Source organism: Schistocerca cancellata, chromosome 9 (genome assembly GCF_023864275.1).
Source record: "Schistocerca cancellata isolate TAMUIC-IGC-003103 chromosome 9, iqSchCanc2.1, whole genome shotgun sequence".
In the NCBI taxonomy this organism is placed as follows: Eukaryota; Metazoa; Arthropoda; class Insecta; order Orthoptera; family Acrididae; genus Schistocerca; species Schistocerca cancellata.
This window is the reverse complement of record NC_064634.1, coordinates 226777434-226790638: the sequence shown is the minus strand read 5'-3', so window position 1 is coordinate 226790638 and position 13205 is coordinate 226777434. Positions and strand designations below refer to the sequence as shown.

General features: G+C 45.0%; 1 protein-coding gene across 1 annotated transcript in view; it reads right to left on the bottom strand.

Annotated features, from left to right (window-relative positions):
* Window positions 1-13205, bottom strand: part of LOC126101299 (cyclic nucleotide-gated cation channel alpha-3-like) — an 881849-nt gene that overhangs the window by 211281 nt on the left and 657363 nt on the right. The gene's annotated exons all lie outside the window — the stretch shown is intronic.

Below are 13205 nucleotides of genomic sequence, written 5' to 3'. Positions count from 1 at the left end.
CGCAGTCATGGTGATGTCCTGCCACTGCGGATTTGTTCTGTTGCCCTAGACGAATGTAACGCTCGTGCTGCCGAATGCAATCAGAGCCCAACAGACCGCACTGTCAACACGAGGCACGAGCACTACCGACGAGTAACTGCCGCCGCGCTGCCGACGCCCAGCAGTTGGTAAACAGCAGCAAACTTCTCATTCGACGGTGGCCACCAATCATGGCACATAACACAAGAGCCAATGGACAACAGAGGTCACGTTCTCCCTCCACCGCAATAACCTATTAAAATAAAGTTCCCTCTCCTTCTTCCTTGAGTGGCCAATAAATTAACTACCTTTTTAAAATTATGACGTAATGGCATGCGCAGTGAACACTAACAACAAAATATAAAGGACACTGCATAGCTACAAAGCACCATTAGACCCAGAAGGACGTTGCAATAGTGGCCGAAACGTTGGCTTTTCTATAGCAGCAGTAGTTTTTACATTATGACGCGTTATCAAACTCAGAAAACTTCTATGTCGACTAAAAGCGTTAAGGTATCGGACGACACATTTCTTTAAAGAGAAAGGGCAAATACTGTACAAATCTGTACCTTTATGGGCCCGTGAGGTGGACCGATATCTCGCCTCCATTCTGCAGCCTTATATTGGCAGAACTGACTGTTACATTAAAAACTCTGAGCATGTTATTGAAAGACTCAGGAGATTAACGTCAGACCAAGCCATATTGTTGTTCAGCTTTGATTTAGTGTCAATGTTTATTATGGTTCCTGTAAGCAAATCTGTTTCATACTTAACCGGATATTTTTCCAGCTGACATTGTGGCTTTACCACAACTTATTTCCAGTAAAGTAATGACTTTTAAGAACAGGTCAACTGGGTGGCTTTGGGCAGCCTTCTTATTCCATTTGTTCCCCAACTTATATATGGAGTTCTTCGCTGCAGACGGGCAGGAAAAGACCAGTTAAGTGGTTCCGCAATGTGATTGATACATTTGTAGTATGGACTCACGGTGAAGAGGAGCTGGATGTTTTTTTGGTGCATCTCATTGATATTAATCCAAAGATACAGTTTACGACAGAGAGAGAGAGAGAGAGAGAGAGAGAGAGAGAGAGAGAGAGAGAGAGAGAGAGAGCAATGATCAGCTTAATTTTCTGGCTGTATCTGAAATTATACGGGTAGACGGGACTTTCGGCCACAAGGTATTCAGTAAGAACACACACACTGACTGATACCTCCACAAGGAATCAAATCGTCATCCTAGACAAGAAGGTGGAGTCATTGAAATCTTGATACACAGAGACAACGAACCTTAGAGCCGATTTACGTTCAGGGTTAATTGAATCACTTAAGTTGACCTTCAAGAAAAATTGGTATACTAGCTAAGGAGATTGATCGAGCACTACATCAGAAAAGAGAAGAAGCCAGAAATACTGAGCAACAACGGCCACCATTTGGTAAAGTTTTTCTACCTTTCGTTAATAAAATTACGGAAGCCATCGGGAAAGTTTTGGCCAAGTGTGGGGTGCAAACGATCTTTAGTCCCATCAAGAAGATTTATGAAAATATAAGAAGGAAAAAGATGCAAGGCACCCCCTAGGAACACCTGGGCTATATAAAATTCCGTGCAGTTTCGGACAAGTGTGTATTGGAAAGACGAAAAGAAGCGTCAAAGCCCGCTTAGCAGAACCGACGTCTGGAACAATACTGGAAAATCGGCCATAGTAGAACACGTTTTTCGAGATGTGAACCATGAAATAAAATTCAGTGAGAAGAGCGTCTTAGCAGTAACATCGCATAATCATATACACATGTACAGAAAAGCAACAAAGACTGAGAAACACCATAATAATTTTAATAGAAAAGGAAAAGGTTTGAAGTTAGATAAAATAGCGATGTCGACTTTGCTCCAACAGAATGACAATCGATCATTTTAAATCGAGAATGATGACACCATCCAGAGATAATCTCACAATCGGCATCATGTGACGTATCATGGTGGACTCTGTCCGCTCTATAACTGCGAGAGCCCTTCAAGTCGTAGTGGCAGTAGCCTTTTTACTTCGGAAGATGTCTCCCTCAGGAAGCAGTTTTATACGTCAACCACGGCCTCTCAGCCCGGAAGTTTTACATGGAGAAGTTATAGTCCACTCAGATTTAGATTTTAATTAAAGAATAGTTCTTGCTATTACAGCGATAATAAGACGGTGTCTCACCATATCACCAAACCTTCTACTTTCCAAGTAGAATAAAATGCCTCTGACTGTCGTCGCACTGAAACCTGATGCACGAGGACTATTTCGGTGGTCACCGAGCTGCGTCGCAAAGTCGGGGCAGCCGGCACGCAATCAGATGTCGGCTCCCATCTGACCTCTGCTTGTCAGCTGGCGTTGCCTCGCTTCGGTGAGCCCTCAGGGCAGCGCGGGGCAGCTGCAGCCTCACTTCTGGGAGGCGAGCTCTGCGGCAGGTGGCACCGGGCAAACCGACGGCCGCGGGCGAAACGGAAGGCGGGAAGGGCCACGGCCGAGATTGGTGGGCGGCGCGTGGGCGACGGGCGGCGGGCGGCGGGCGGCGTCCGGCTTGTTATTGAGTTATAGCCCCTGCGGGACCGCTCTCGCAAGATCCCCGCTCACCAGTGCGCGCCACGACGGTAAATGGCGCATCCCCAGTCTACACCGCGCTGCAGTCCCACTAGTCAGAGAAAATCGATCTTTGACAGGTTTCAGGCCGTCCTCCAACGTTCGCACCTTGTGCTAATCTTCTTATCTCTACTTGTTTGCGCCCCATATCTACGATAATCTGTATTTTCGGTATCATGATCATGATCATCATCATTATCGTTATTGTTATCACCAGTGACGACAGCGTTAGACATGTACCCCAGTGCAGAGTGTTAACGAAGGCCCGTGCATCTGGAACAGATTCCCAGAAATGTGAGTGGCTCGAAGCCTTCTTAAATAATAGAACCAAGTATGTTGTCCTTGACGAAGAGTGTTCGTCAGAGACAAGGGTATCATCTGGAATGCCCCAAGAAGTGTGATAGGACCGATGTTATTTTCTGTATGCAAAAATAGTCAGGGGACGGGGCAGGACGCAATCTGCCGTTGTTTGCTAATGATGCTGTGACGTACGTGAAGGTGTCTAAAATGTGTGACTGTAGGAGAATATAAAATGCAAAATTTATAGTTGGTGTGATGAAAGGCAGCTGGCTCCAAACGGAAAAAATATAAGTTAATATAGATGAAACTTCCTGACAGATTAAAACTATTTGCTGGACCGAGACTCGAACTCGGAACCTTTGCCTTTCCTGGGCAAGTGCTCTACCAACTTTTTTTTTTTTTTTTTTTTTTTTTTTTTTTTTTTTTTTTGCCTATCGCGGGCAAGTGCTCTACCAACTTTTTTTTTTTTTTTTTTTTATGTCAGGCTTACCACCTTTGCTGACATACATGTTGTTGTACTATCGCATAAATAGTGTCTACAAATTCCATATGTTGACAAAAGTGGCTAATTAGAAAATTAATTAATTAAGGAAATAAAAAAAACTGAAAATGCTCAAATGAAAGACATGAAGACATTGCGGATAGTACAAATACAAAAGAAAAATGCTCCTGTAGCAATGAAATGAAATTCGTGTCGGGGGCGACACCTGCTCACGACCCGACGTTCGATAGAGCAAGAGAGCCATCTATCGACTCGTTCTCCAGACGTTGGTGTAAGACTGGGTCGTCTTCTCGAAATTAACTAAGGGTCCGTAAGTGTGATCGATGTCAATCTCGGCTTCTTCGTCTATCTCATCTCTCACCCGTCACACCCCATCTGGCCGGCGGGTCGGTAAATGTAAGTCGCAAGTAATTAGCGAAGTCTTGCCTATATTTCTTATGCTGTTGCAGCTTCGTGTGCCCATCCAAGAGAAAATGCCAAAAATCAATACCAACTGAGCTACCCAAGCACGACTCACGACCCGTCCTCACAGCTTCAATACTGCCAGTACCTCGTCTCCTATCTTCCAAACGTCACAGAAGCTCTTCTGCGAACCTGGAGAGTTGGAGAAACCAATCAGTAATGTTCGGATACAGCATAACTAGGGTCCTGGTTAACACACTTACGTTGTTTAAATATCTGGACGTAACGTTGCGATGCGAAATGAAATGGAACGATCATGTGAGTATTGCGGCAGAGAAGGCGAATGGTCGGCTACGGTTTATTGGGAGAATTTTAGAAAAATGTGGTTCATCTATAAGGGGGACTTTGTAAACCACACGAGTGTTTGGAATCCGGAAAAGGCTGGATTAAAGTAGACATCTGAGAAATTCAGACGCATGCTGCTAGATTTGTTACCAGTAGACTCTAACAACACGCAAGTGTTACGGAGATGCTTTGTAAACTCAAATTGGAAATCGTGAAGAGAAGGCGACTTTCTTTTCGAGACACACAGTTGAGAAAATTTAGAGAACCAGCATTTGAAGCTGACTGCAGAACGATTCTATAGCCAGAATGAGATTTTCACTCTGCAGCGGAGTGTGCGCTGATATGAAACTTCCTGGCGGATTAAAACTGTGTGCCGGATCGAGACTCGAACTCGGAACCTTTGCCATTCGTGGGCAAGTGCTCTACCAACTGAGCTATCCAAGCACGACTCACGACCCGTCCTCACAGCTATAATTCCGCCAGTATCCTCTCTTCTAGGAGTGCTAGTTCTGCAAGCCATGCAGGAGAGCTTCTGTGAAGTTTGGAAGGTAGGAGACGAGGTACTAGCGGAATTAAAGCTATGAGGACGAGTCGTGAGTCGTGCTTGGGTAGCTCAGTTGGTAGAGCACTTGCCTGCGAAAGGCAAAGTTCCCGAGTTCAAGTTTCGGTCCAGCACACAGTTTTAATCTGCCAGGAAGTTTCGATTCTATTGCCGTCAACATACATTCCACGTGAGGACCACGAAGATAAGATACGAGAAATTAGGGCTCATACGGAGGCATATAGACAATCGTCTTTATCTCGCTCAATAAGCCAGTGGAACAGGAAAAGAAACGACTAGCAGCAGTGCTGGGTACACTCCGCCACGCATCATACAGTGGCTTGCAGAGTGGCAGAGTATGTATCGAGACGTAGGTGTAAATATAGTGGCACGACAGTCCTTTGTGAGCGTTAGCCTTCCGCAGAAAATTACTCTGATCTTCGCAGTGTAGTGCCGAACACCTGAACTCTTTGGCACCATCGTCCTTCGTTACCTGTGGTTTTCCAGTCCTCCTAGTTGCTTCAGTCATTGTGATGACTGTTTTCTTAAACATTCTATCATTGTCAGTATTTATCCTGTAACTGAAGAAGTGTCATGATGACCTCTCCATTGGCAAAAGATTCCGGAATAGTCCCCCATTCGGATCTCCGGGAGGGGACTACCAAGGGGGAGGTTACCATGAGAGAAAGATTGAATAATCAACGAAAGGATAACGTTCTACGAGTCGGGGCGTGGAATGTCAGAAGCTTGAACGTGGTAGGGAAACTAGAAAATCTGAAAAGGGAAATGCAAAGGCTCGGTCTAGATATAGTAGGGGTCAGTGAAGTGAAGTGGAAGGAAGACAAGGATTTCTGGTCAGATGAGTATCGGGTAATATCAACAGCAGCAGAAAATGGTATAACAGGTGTAGGATTCGTTATGAATAGGAAGGTAGGGCAGAGGGTGTGTTACTAAGAACAGTTCAGTGACCGGGTGGTTCTAATCAGAAAGTTCAGGTATACATGCCGACGTCGCAAGCTCAAGATGAAGAGATAGAGAAACTGTATGAGGATATTGAAAGGATAATGCAATATGTAAAGGGGGACGAAAATCTAATAGTCATGGGCGACTGGAATGCAGTTGTAGGGGAAGGAGTAGAAGAAAAGGTTACAGGAGAATATGGGCTTGGGACAAGGAATGAAAGAGGAGAAAGACTAATTGAGTTCTGTAACAAGTTTCAGCTAGTAATAGCGAATACCCTGTTCAAGAATCACAAGAGAAGGAGGTATACTTGGAAAAGGCCGGGAGATACGGGAAGATTTCAATTAGATTACATCATGGTCAGACAGAGATTCCAAAATCTCTGGATTGTAAGGCGTACCCAGGAGCAGATATACACTCCTGGAAATGGAAAAAAGAACACATTGACACCGGTGTGTCAGACCCACCATATTTGCTACGGACACTGCGAGAGGGCTGTACAAGCAATGATCACACGCACGGCACAGCGGACACACCAGGAACCGCGGTGTTGGCCGTCGAATGGCGCTAGCTGCGCAGCATTTGTGCACTGCCGCCGTCAGTGTCAGCCAGTTTGCCGTGGCATACGGAGCTCCATCGCAGTCTTTAACACTGGTAGCATGCCGCGACAGCGTGGACGTGAACCGTATGTGCAGTTGACGGACTATGAGCGAGGGCGTATAGTGGGCATGCGGGAGGCCGGGTGGACGTACCGCCGAATTGCTCAACACGTGGGCCGTGAGGTCTCCACAGTACATCGATGTTGTCGCCAGTGGTCGGCGGAAGGTGCACGTGCCCGTCGACCTGGGACCGCACCGCAGCGACGCACGGATGCACGCCAAGACCGTAGGATTCTACGCAGTGCCGTAGGGGACCGCACCGCCACTTCCCAGCAAATTAGGGACACTGTTGCTCCTGGGGTATCGGCGAGGACCATTCGCAACCGTCTCCATGAAGCTGGGCTACGGTCCCGCACACCGTTAGGCCGTCTTCCGCTCACGCCCCAACATCGTGCAGCCCGCCTCCAGTGGTATCGCGACAGGCGTGAATGGAGGGACGAATGGAGACGTGTCGTCTTCAGCGATGAGAGTCGCTTCTGCCTTGGTGCCAATGATGGTCGTATGCGTGTTTGGCGCCGTGCAGGTGAGCGCCACAATCAGGACTGCATACGACCGAGGCACACAGGGCCAACACCCGGCATCATGGTGTGGAGAGCGATCTCCTACACTGACCGTACACCACTGGTGATCGTCGAGGGGACACTGAATAGTGCACGGTACATCCAAACCGTCATCGAACCCATCGTTCTACCATTCCTAGACCGGCAAGGGAACTTGCTGTTCCAACAGGACAATGCACGTCCGCATGTATCCCGTGCCACCCAACGTGCTCTAGAAGGTGTAAGTCAACTACCCTGGCCAGCAAGATCTCCGGATCTGTCCCCCATTGAGCATGTTTGGGACTGGATGAAGCGTCGTCTCACGCGCTCTGCACGTCCAGCACGAACGCTGGTCCAACTGAGCCGCCAGGTGGAAATGGCATGGCAAGCCGTTCCACAGGACTACATCCAGCATCTCTACGATCGTCTCCATGGGAGAATAGCAGCCTGCATTGCTGCGAAAGGTGGATATACACTGTATTAGTGCCGACATTGTGCATGCTCTGTTGCCTGTGTCTATGTGCCTGTGGTTCTGTTAATGTGATCATGTGATGTATCTGACCCCAGGAATGTGTCAATAAGGTTTCCCCTTCCTGGGACAATGAATTCACGGTGTTCTTATTTCAATTTCCAGGAGTGTAGACTCAGATCACAATATAGTAGTGATGAAGAGTAGGCTAAAGTTCAAGACATTAGTCAGGAAGAATCAATACGCAAAGAAGTGGGATACGGAAGTACTAAGGAATGACGAGATACGTTTGAAATTCTCTAACACTATAGATACAGCAATAAGGAATAGCGCAGTAGGCAGTACAGTTGAAGAGGAATGGACATCTCTAAAAAGGGCCATCACAGAAGTTGGGAAGGAAAACATAGGTACAAAGAAGGTAGCTGCGAAGAAACCATGGGTACCAGAAGAAATACTTCAGTTGATTGATGAAAGGAGGAAGTACAAACATGTTCCGGGAAAATCAGGAATACAGAAATACAAGTCGCTGAGGAATGAAATAAAAAGGAAGTGCAGGGAAGCTAAGACGAAATGGCTGCAGGAAAAATGTGAAGACATCGAAAAAGATATGATTGTCGGAAGGACAGACTCAGCCTACAGGTAAGGCAAAACAACCTTTGGTGACATTAAAAGCAACGGTGGTAACACTAAGAGTGCAACGGCAATTCCACTGTTAGATGCAGAGGAGAGAGCAGATGGGTGGAAAGAATACATTGAAAGCCTCTATAAGGGTGAAGATTGGTCTGATGTGATGGAAGAAGAAACAGGAGTCGACTTAGAAGAGATAGGGGATCCAGTATTAGAATCGGAATTTAAAAGAGCTTTGGAGGACTTACGGTCAAATAAGGCAGAAGGGATAGTTAACATTCCATCAGAATTTCAAAATCATTCGGGAAAGTGGCAACAAAACGACTATTCACGTTGGTGTGTAGAATATATGAGTCTGGCGATACACCATCTAACTTTCGGAAAAGCATTATCCACACAATTCCGAAGACGGCAAGAGCTGACAAGTGCGAGAATTATCGCACAATCAGCTTAACAGCTCATGCATCGAAGCTGCTTACAAGAATAATATACAAAAGAATGGAAAAGACAATTGAGAATGCGCTAGGTGACGATCAGTTTGGCTTTAGGAAAAGTAAAGGGACGAGAGAGGCAATTCTGACGTTACGGCTAATAATGGAAGCAAGGCTAAAGAATAATCAAGACACTTTCATAGGATTTGTCGACCTGGTATAAGCGTTCGACAATATAAAATGGTGCAAGCTGTTCGAGATTCTGAAAAAAGTAGGGGTAAGCTATAGGGAGAGACGGGTCATATACAATATGTACAACAACCAAGAGGGAATAATAAGAGTGGACGATCAAGAACGAAGTGCTCGTACTAAGAAGGGTGTAAGACAAGGCTGTAGCCTTTCGCCCCTACTCTTCAATCTGTACATCGAGGAAGCAATGATGGAAATAAAAGAAAGGTTCAGGAGTGGAATTAAAATACAAGGTGAAAGTATATCAATGATACGATTCGCCGATGACATTGCTATCCTGAGTGAAAGTGAAGAAGAATTAAGTGATCTGCTGAACGGAATGAACAGTCTAATGAGTACACAATATGGTTTGAGAGTAAATCGGAGAAAGACGAAGGTAATGAGATGTAGTAGAAATGAGAACTGCGAGCAACTTAACATCAGGGTTGTTGGTCACGAAGTCAATGAAGTTAAGGAATTCTGCTACCTAGGCAGTAAAATAACCAATGACGGACGGAGCAAAGAGGACATCAAAAGCAGCCTCGCTATGGCAAAAAAGGCATTTCTGGCCAAGAGAAGTCTACTAATATCAAATACTGGCCTTAATCTGAGGAAGAAATTTCTGAGGATGTACGTCTGGAGTACAGCATTGTATGGTAGTGAAACATGGACTGTGGTAAAACCGGAACAGAAGAGAATCGAAGCATTTGAGATGTGGTGCTATAGACGAATGTTGAAAATTAGGTGGACTGATAAGGTAAGGAATGAGGAGGTTCTACGCAGAATCGGAGAGGAAAGGAATATGTGGGAAACTCTGATAAGGAGAAGGGACAGAATGATAGGACATCTGCTAAGACATGAGGGAATGACTTCCATGGTACTAGAGGGAACTGTAGAGGGCAAAAACTGTAGAGGAAGACAGAGATTGGAATATGTCAAGCAAATAATTGAGGACGTAGGTTGCAAATGCTACTCTGAGATGAAGAGGTTAGCACAGGAAAGGAATTCGTGGCGGGCCGCATCAAACCAGTCAGTAGACTGACAAAAAAAAAAAAAAAAAAAAAAAAAATATATATATATATATATATATATATATATATATATATATATATATGGTGTCCATTCTGGCCTTTTACTTTTAAAGAACCTGACTATATGTTCCTTCTCATACTATGTCCTAGAAGGTGCAGTCAGTATTCTGGGATATGACAGGAACGATAATTCGAAACAAAAAGTTCAGTAAACAATGGCTCTAAAAGGCCCACCTTACAGTAGCGAAGATGAATATGTGCTCATAGCTGTTACGCCAGGCTCATTACAGCCCAGTTTATTGTCATTTTTCTTTGGTTTGATCCGTACCACCACCCCGAAAAATATGGAAAACAAAAAGCTTCTAGTGGAAGAGATTTGTTTCACAGAATGGAAAATGAAGAATTGCTCATATGTCCTAAGACGTACAGATTACAGCCCAGTGTACTAGTCTTCTTTGCTTCGAATGACCGTTGATGTCTTATCTTTGAATACTGATCATTCTTTGTGGGGTGTTTGCTAAAAGGGGACAAACCGTGGGAACCGATCACAGAGGAAATGCGTTCCAAGACTCCAAGTGAGGTACATCCACTTGAAGGTGGAGATAAAAGATCTTTGGCAGCGTAGCTTTCATTGAGTGAAATCACACGCAAGAACACCACAGATAAATGAAAATCTTCCGTCTGTTTTAGCTCGATACTCAAGAGGCGGCCAGCAATATTTCCTGCCCATACAATAAAAAAAAAAGGAAGGTTAGAGTTCAACGTCCCGTCGACATCGAGGTCATCAGAGTACAGGCTCGGATTGTTAGAAGAATGGAGAAGGAATTCGACCGAACACTTTTAAAGGCACCATCCCGGGATTTCCGTGGAGCGATTTAAGGAAGTCACAGAAAACACAAATCATAATGTCCAGGAGCGGGTCTGAACCGTCAGCCTCCCGAATACGAATCCATTGTGCTAACCACTGCACCAACTCGCTCCGCGCGCCCACATATTTAGGCTGAAATGCGCTGATAGTTCGCTACCACCATGTAACGGGCATTCTCCGTAGCCCGCAGATGGATGTTCCATAGGTTGACGAAACCACGCCATATGAATAAGGTTCATCGGTGAACAGCGTGGTTGACAGAAATTCCAACTATGTGACGGTCTGTGAAACGAACCAGAGACAACGCCATCGCCACGGAGTCAGGTCCTAGATAATAAGGTCTGTACGCAATAAGATACAAATAGCGACAGATGCCATGGTGACCGCCCCATACGATCGTCTGGCTTACCCCAGGCTGGCGAGCCACCTTTGTGATGCTGGTACCAGTGTCGTTTCCTCCATTGTTCAACAGCTTTCATCTCCAACCTCCAGTGGGTGTAGCTCATTTTGAACGCATTTCCGGCCATATCTCCTTTTCCTCTCACCGCCCTTCATTGAGCAAAACCACCCTGTATACATTATATGATTCATAAGAGAACCTGCTCCTTTAGACACCGTTTTCCTTCTCCTGTCCAAGAAGACTATACAAGATTTGTCTTTGAAATATCATTTATCACAAGTAAAACGGCCCTTATCTCAACAGGTATTGATTCCCGGAATATTATTGTAGGAGCTTCTCTTGTAGCTATGAACATTACTATGTCCTGTAGCATATTGTGACACTTTTTTTTTGAACACCATGTATGTAAGTTCGCCTTTCTGGCAGATCTTTGATGATTTGGAATGGCTTGTTTTATTCATTTTGACGTTCTTGCAATTATATCACTATCAGCTGCAGATAACCTTGGCTGTGATGTATATTCTAAACTTTGTATGCGCCTACATTCCTTTCCTTCTGCTAAGTTAACTATCGTAATTTACCTATGCCAATAGCACTTGAGCTCAATGAGGGATTCAGTTACTTGAAGTAATACAGCAACCTGCTATCTTTCAGTATAACCCTATTTTAATTTAAGGACTCGTTTCGGGTTTTAACCCATCTTCAATTTGCAAATACATATCTCGTCAGTAAAATGTGCTGCATTTTCAACCATACATAGCCTTTTGTTCGATAATTTGTGACTCCTTTTTTCATCTTTTATACGCATATAACAAATTCTTTTAGGCTAACTAGTGCACTGATGCAGCGCATCGTTCGACATATGGTCGACTAATAAGTTATTTGAATGTAATCTGTAGCAGATCTCTCGAAAAGAACAAGCAGACCATGCAGTGAAGGAACATTCCATAATACTGTTTGCGATTCCGCTGCAGGCAGTCGTTGCGCTGTTGAGTCAGAGAGTCAGTTGTGGTACGAGGAGTGTCTGGCCGTGGGAGACAATCAACTGTGGACGGTGAAGCCAACCCTCTGTCCGTGGCGTAACACATACTGGTCATCTCAGCGAGATGAAGTAATGCTGACCCGCGTCGTGGTAGGGAACTGGCCTCAAACTCGTGTTTTCATACCTGCAATGAGAGGACTCAAGGCCCCCACCCCCCACCCACTGTACGCCAAATTTTAGCCGAGTGCACTTCATAGCTCGATGAGAGGGCAGAAGCAAAGTGAAGCGATGATCTGTCCCTTAGCTAACGACGAGACGATTGTGGTAAGACTTCCAAATTTGTTAAGTACTTGGACTCCATAGTAAGCTTTTAGCTTCGACATTTTGTTACACAGTGGCATGCTCATCCTTTTTATTACACCGAACAGCCATGCAATACTATTTTATTTGGTTTCTGTGTACTTCTCTTTTCAGTACACACGTGGCCGGCCGCTGTGGTTGAGTGGTTCTAGGCGCTTCAGTCCGGAACCACGCGGCTGCTACGGTCGCAGGTTCGAATCCTGCCTCGGGCATGGATGTGTGTGAGGTCCTTAGGTTAGTTAGGTTTAAGTAGTTCTAAGTTTAGGGAACTGATGACCTCAGATGTTAAGTCCCATAGTGCTTAGAGCCATTTGAAGCATTTAGTATAGACGATAAGAACCCTGCTATTGTGCGCCCAAACGAACAGTATGTCACCATCATCATCACCGTCATCGCCACCTACATCATTCTCATCACAGATTATTCTGCCACTTTCTGCAGGTGTGATTTCTCCTTGCATTTCTTTCCTCGTTTCTTCATTATTTCTCGTCGATAGCTTCTGACGACTGCGATCCAATTACATTTGTTCTGTGCTCAATCGTTATTTCTCCTTTTTCTTCAAGTATACCTTCACTCTCTCACTGTATTGCTTCTTCCTCTCCCAGATTTACTTCCAATGTTCTTGTTGTTTCCCCATGTCTGTGGAATCTTTCCAGATGTGATAATGTTAATTTAAAATTGTCTCTGTTGTTCTTCTTCTCGTATTTACACTCTCTTTAAAATTTTCTTAACCCTCTTGAAGTCAGCTTGTTGTTCACTTGTTTCATCAAAGGTGCCTCATGACATGTTAAGTTAATATGTGACCCGTTCCCTGTTTTAGCACCAGATCGAAGGAGCGATATATCACCTTTGTCCGTAGCTAAGCAACCGCCTCTTTCGCGTCCCGCTACGGGGCAGACAAGCTCTCGGCCGGGCCGATTTAACGGCA